This window comes from Bos taurus, chromosome 17 (genome assembly GCF_002263795.3).
Source record: "Bos taurus isolate L1 Dominette 01449 registration number 42190680 breed Hereford chromosome 17, ARS-UCD2.0, whole genome shotgun sequence".
NCBI lineage: Eukaryota > Metazoa > Chordata > Mammalia > Artiodactyla > Bovidae > Bos > Bos taurus.
In genome coordinates, this window is record NC_037344.1 from 72,060,565 (window position 1) to 72,066,668 (window position 6,104).

Consider the following 6,104-nt stretch of genomic DNA (forward strand, 5'->3'; position numbering starts at 1 on the left):
ACGCAGGACCCCATCGATGGGGCAGAAGACTCGGAGGAGAGGCGAATGTTTCCTGATCAGACGGCCAGGCCTCCGTCTCCTCGGGGGCCTGTGATCCTCACTGGTGCTTCTCGGGGCTGCTCGGCCCCGGCAGTGAGGCCGCAAGGCTGGGGGACCACCGTCGGGTCTGCCCGTCGTGTGTGTGGGGTAGAGCTCGGAGAAGGTCCTCTCCCTCCCTTGCTGGCTCTGCTTGCGGAGGACCATCCGAGCCTGTGTCACGGGGGGTACGCCCCCTGCCTAGTCACACACAAGGGGGTTCTGCTCCCGTCTTCACTGTGAGAACCTGGTGGGCTTCTTGGAGGGAAAACTCATGCAAGTGTGGGGCCTGCCTAGACAGGGTGCCCCTGAGTGTTTAACTCAAACAAGTCTACTCAGCCTCCAGCGTTCCTTTGATGTTACCATTGATGGGGTCCTGCCAGTCCCGGGTCCTGCTGGTGAGCAGTGATTCTCTCTTGTAGTCTGTGGGCTTGGGACTCTGCTGGGACCTCCACTCTCCAGTGGATCTGGGAGAAGTCACTGAGTTTCAGTACATTCAGCTTTTTTCTTATTGTGAGAGCAGATGATAGCTTCCAAGTTCTTTACATGTTGACGTTAAAACTGAGAGTCAGGAACTGAAGTGCAGGGTGCTGGCTTAGCAGTCGTTCAGTCGTGTCTGACCCTCTGCGACCCCATGGACTGCAGCACGCCAGGCCTCCCTGTCCATCAGCAACTCCCGGAGTTCACTCAGACTCACGTCCATCGAGTCGGTGATGCCATCCATCCACCTCACCCTCTGTCGTCCCCTTCTCCTCCTGCCCCCAATCCCTCCTAGCATCAGGTTTTTTTCCAATGAGTCAGCTCTTCGCATCAGGTGGCTAAAGGATTGGCATTTCTGCTTCAGCATCAGTCCTTCCAATGAACACCCAGGGTTGATCTCCTTTAGGATGGACTGGTTGGATCTCCTTGCAGTCCAAGGGACTCTAAAGAGTCTCCTCCAACACCACAGTTCAAAAGCCTCAATTCTTCGGCGCTCAGCCGTCTTTATGGTCCAACCCTCACATCCGTGCATGACTACTGGAAAAATGGCTGCAAAAAACTATTCAGTCCAGTATTTTGGACAAACTAGTGGGTTAGAGAGAAACATCTCCACACCCGACGGGAACACCGACTCGTAAGGACCACCGTGCAGGTGACCCCACAGGAGCCGGGCACGCCTGCCACAAAGACCCTCAGAAACACAGACAGCTTGCCGCACTCTCGACCGACAGGTGGTCAAAGAACCTTGTCTGCTGAGTGAGGGGAGTACCCCGTGCCGTTAGCAAGTAGGGAGATGCGATTCAAACGAAGGTGGAGGGCTGCAAGCCCTGCTTCTAGGGGCTTTGTTGTTCGGGTTTGGTTCGTGTTAGCAAAAGCGAAGCGATAAAAGCCAAATGTGCGAAGCTGTGAGGCTGTGCTCGTGGGCTGTCGGTGAACACCCCCGGCAGCCTAACAGAGCCAGTCAGAGGATGTGTTCTAACTCCGGAATTCCGTGACTGGGTTTTCTCGCTCCAGACAGTAATTCCAGGGAGAAGAGCCGCATGGACAGAGGTGTTTGCCCAGCACTATGGTTTGCCAGTTCGTTTAACTTTTTTAACTTCTGGCCACACACAGTGCACGGCGCGTGGGATCTTAGTTGGGTCCAGCGACCCCGGTGCAGCGCAGACTGTTAACCATGGGACCGCCAGGGACGTCCCCTGTTGGCACGATCTGTAAGAACAGACGGTCAGTAGGGAACGACCTCAGGAACTCAGTAAGTGGTGGCAGCGGCGGCGGCGTGTCCTCACTCACCTCCCCCGTGCTCTGAGCACCCTGCCCGCCCCCAGGCCCCACCCCCCGTGATAGGCAAAGCCCAGCTGCACTTGGGACGCCAGGGCGCCCTGTCCAGTGCCTTGGGGCCATGCTACCTCTTCTCTCGTCCCCTTGCCAGGATGTTCCTGCATGGCAGCTGCATGCCTTGCTCGTTCAGGTCCGGCTGCCTCCTCCCTCAGACTCTGGCACAAAGAAAGGCTCTGATAAGGCCTGATGCACAACATACAGACCCTGGAACAGCCGCACCGCAGTCCCCCGGAGCCGGTTCAAATGCAGCATCTCTGGGATAAGATGGCAGACAGGGTGGAAGTGTCTTTCCCCACAGTCCAACATTCAGATGCGGGACCTCAGACCCCACCTCAGACACACTGCTTGTCAGCAAACATTTTAAACAAATTCTCAGCCAGAGACTTTAGATTTTGAGCAGCTCTGTATATTGGCCGTATAGTTATTCTCAAAATATGAGTTCCCATTATTCACTCCCCTCTCCAGTTAAAGCACACCTTCTCTTTCCCTCCCGCACTGTGGGGTGCTGATCTTCACCGCCTCTCAAACCCTCATCTGCCCCGAGAAGGGAGGGACCCCCCGCAGCAGCTGGCCCGCTCCAAGGCCAACAGGGCGCCATGGCAACCGCTCCCGTCAGTAACTCAATTTCATCTCCGCTTTTACATCTTTGTCCCCTCAGTCCTGAAGCAGGGAGCTTTTTTAATCTGGAAAGTACGCAAGATGGCTCCTGGTTGCTATGCCAACAGCAGCTACTTCTAACAGGCTTGACTGTCACCCAGGAAGCCATCAGCCGCTCAGACTGTAGACCTCAAGGCACCACAGCTTCGTCCCTCGCCTGGCCGAGGGCGCCAGCCTCCAAGACCCCTGCAGGCTGCTGTCAGGGGGGCCTTTTGGAGGACAGCTCTTGGTCTCTGTCCCTAAAGCCCAGGCTGTTTGCTTGCCGCGCTCGCCAAACAAAGCCCTGCAGACCAGGCAGCTTCAGCAGTAGGCTCCTGTGTGGAGGCGCAGAGGCCAGCTTCACAGTCTGGAGGCTGGGAGTGCAAGGTCAAGGTGTCAGCTGGTTTGGTTGCTCCTGAGGCCTCTCCTTGGCTTGTGGGTGGCCACCGTCCTCCGTGTCCCTGTGATCACCTTTGTGTCTTCAAGTCCTTATGAAGGACGCCAGTCAGCCTGTGTGAGAACCACCCCCTAAAGTCCCCTTTTAACCTACTCTCTGCTAAGGACCCCCCTCCACGCACCCACTTTTGGGACAGAGCTCAGCCTGTGAACACCCACCTGACTGAGCCCTTGCTTGCACTGTGACCACTCCCAGGAGACTGGCAAACCTGAGGGTCATCCATTCTGCAGACCCCAAGCCTGCAGTTGGCGTCAGGAATCCCGTCCCGAGGCCCAGCTGGTTCTGAGCTCTTGGAGGCGGAAGCAGGAAGTTTGGGGAGCCAGGGGTCAGGCGCTGCAGGGACTCTGGCTTTCAGTCAGCGCGAGGCAGAATGCTCCTGGCGGCTTCCAGAGGCGGCTGATCTGGGGAAGGTTCTCGAAGCATCGGTCTGCAGAGAACAGAATCGAGGAGGCAGAGCCTGAGCCCGAGGCCACGGGGGCCGGGGCGGTGATGCAGGCGAGAGAGGGGAGCCCTGGGCCTGTGTGATGGGGAGTGAGGAGGTGTGGGGCTCAGGGGCCCGGGGCGGCGCTGGGACAGACGGCACCTTCTGCTGAGGGGTGGAGAGGCGGCTGCTTGATGGAGGGTCTGCGGAGCTGGAGGTCTCATGAACTTCCTGGGGGGCGGGACACGTGGTAAGGAGAGCAGCTGGACGTGAGCCTGGACTGTGAGGCTGAGGGGCCGGAAGTCGTCTCAGCCTCGGGAGGGTGGGGGAGCTGGGGACACTGGGCCAGAGACAGGGAGGCTGGAGCCTGGGACCGAGTGAGAACATGTTCAGGAAGGTGACCGTCCACTCAGACAAGGCTGAGCCCTGAGCCAGGTTTGGTGAGAGGGGTGGGACGATGGGAGCCTCGGAATGGGAGGGGCTGCCCGCTCTGCAGGGTTGGGGGGACGCGCGCTGATAGTAATGGGGGGATGACCGTGGGCCCACCCAGCGATGAGGCGAAGACAATGCAGCAGACAGGATGTGCACACAGGCAGACGCATGTGGCCCGGTGGTGGGGGCGGACGGGGAGTGGGCTGAGAGCAGGACGGGCCAGGGAGGAGCGCCGTCGGGAAGGGGGCCTGGGTGGGCACAGGTGGCGGGCGGCGGGGGCAGGGCTCCAGGAGGCCCAGCGCCCCGAGCCCAGCGCCCCATCCACCCACGGGTGCGGCATGAGGCGGCAGCTGAGGGCGGGTAGGTGCGGGGACCACAGGGGCTGTGACAGCGGCCGTGGTGGGCACAAGAGAAGGGGGTGGGGGCAGGGCTGGCCGTCCAGGCAGGGGTGCGGCCCGTGGGCCGTGGCGGATGGCAGGCTCGGGAAACCACGTAGTCATGTGTGCGCTGTGGTTAAGAAAAATACGGATGGAAAATAGCCGGGCCTTGCACAAGAGTGCAGGCTGCACCCTGAGCCGCCCTGGTGTGTGGGGGCTGGGCCACCATGTGAAGTGTGTTTTCTACAATTTTTTTTACTGTAAAGTGCAGTAACGTAACATTTGCCATTTCAAGACCCTTCAGTGTTGCAATTCTGGGGTGTTAAGTGCACTCACAGTCTTGTGCAACTATCCCCTCGGTTTTTCATCCCAGGCGGAAACTCTGTGCCCATCAAGTGTAAGTTGTAGTGTGGTCCTAGGTAAAAACGTGAAGGGCGCTGGGTCAGTGGCCAGCAGGGGGGTCCGTGTCTCGGGTTACACAGAGGACAAGGCCCTTGCAGGAGAAGGGCCAGTGAGCTGGCATGCCAGGGTGCCGTGGACCTGCCGTGATTCATGCACACACAGCTCTCACTTCAATTCTAAGGAAAAGGTGTGTCTCAAAGAGGAAGCCAGGAAATAAAATGAAGAGACAAACCGCAGATCTGGTGCTAAATTTTTCATGGAATGAAAAGGTCTGAAGAAACAGTGCAGAAAAACTCAAGGGGCCCAAGCAGCACTCCTAGCCGGATATTTGTTAAGTTTAATATTGAGAAGCCAGTAAAAATATCTATTAAAGAAAAACCCGCAATGGGAGAAAACAAAGAACTGCAGTGACCTAAAAAAAATAAGCTACAAAATTATATCACCTTCGGCTCACACCAAAAGCAGGATTCTCTTTCAACAGAGGACTGGCAACAGTGAAAAGGCCCACAGCCTGATATTTAAGACGCAGAAGCTTGAGAATTCACAAGAAACTCCTTCCAAATGGAAGGAGACCTGAAACATCTAATAGCTCATGAAAAGATGCGAGAACTGTCTTCAGGACACTCTTGCACTGGGGTCTGTGGGAGCAGGGAGCAGGGCAGTGGCCGGCCAATGCGCTCCACCACCGGGCGGAGCCTTGGTGGACACACTGTATCTCAGGGAGGAAACCAGAGCCAGGCCGCCACCAGCTGAACAGCCAAGCGCGCTATGCTGCCCTTAGTCACTCAGTGTCTGACTCTGCGACCCCCTGGACTGCAGCACGCCAGGCCTCCCTGTCCTCCTCTCCCGGAGTTCACACTCACGTCCATCGAGTCGGTGATGCATCCAGCCATCTCCTCCTCTGCCGTCCCCTCCTCCTCCCGCCCCCAATCCCTCCCGCATCAGGGTCTTTTCCAAGGAGTTGGCTCTTCCCATCAGGAAGCCCTGCCCCCTGCTTTTCACAGACCCCAGGGCAAAGTGTCCTGAAGGCAGTTCTGGCATCTTTTTGTGAGCTAGTAAGCTTTTCAGGTCTCCTTCCATTTCCAACAGGGTTTCTCGTGAATTTTCAAGATTCCTTTGATCAAGCTCTTCACAAAGTATTGGAGCTTCAGCTTCAGCATCGATCCTTCCAATGGATATTCAGGGTTGATTTCCTTTAGGATGGACTGGTTTGATCTCTTTGCTGTCCAAGGGGCTCTCAAGAGCCTTCTCCAGCTCCACTGGAAAGCACAATTCTTCGGCACTCAGCCCTCTGTAAGGTCCAACTCTCACATCCATACATGACTACTGGAAAGACCAGAGCTTTGACTATACGGACCTTTGTCGGCAAAGTACTATCTGTGCTTTTTAATACGCTGTTTAGGTTTGTCATAGTTTTTCTTCCAAAAAGCAAGCATCTTTTAATTTCATGGCTGCAGCTGCCATCTGCAGCAATTTGGGAGCCCAA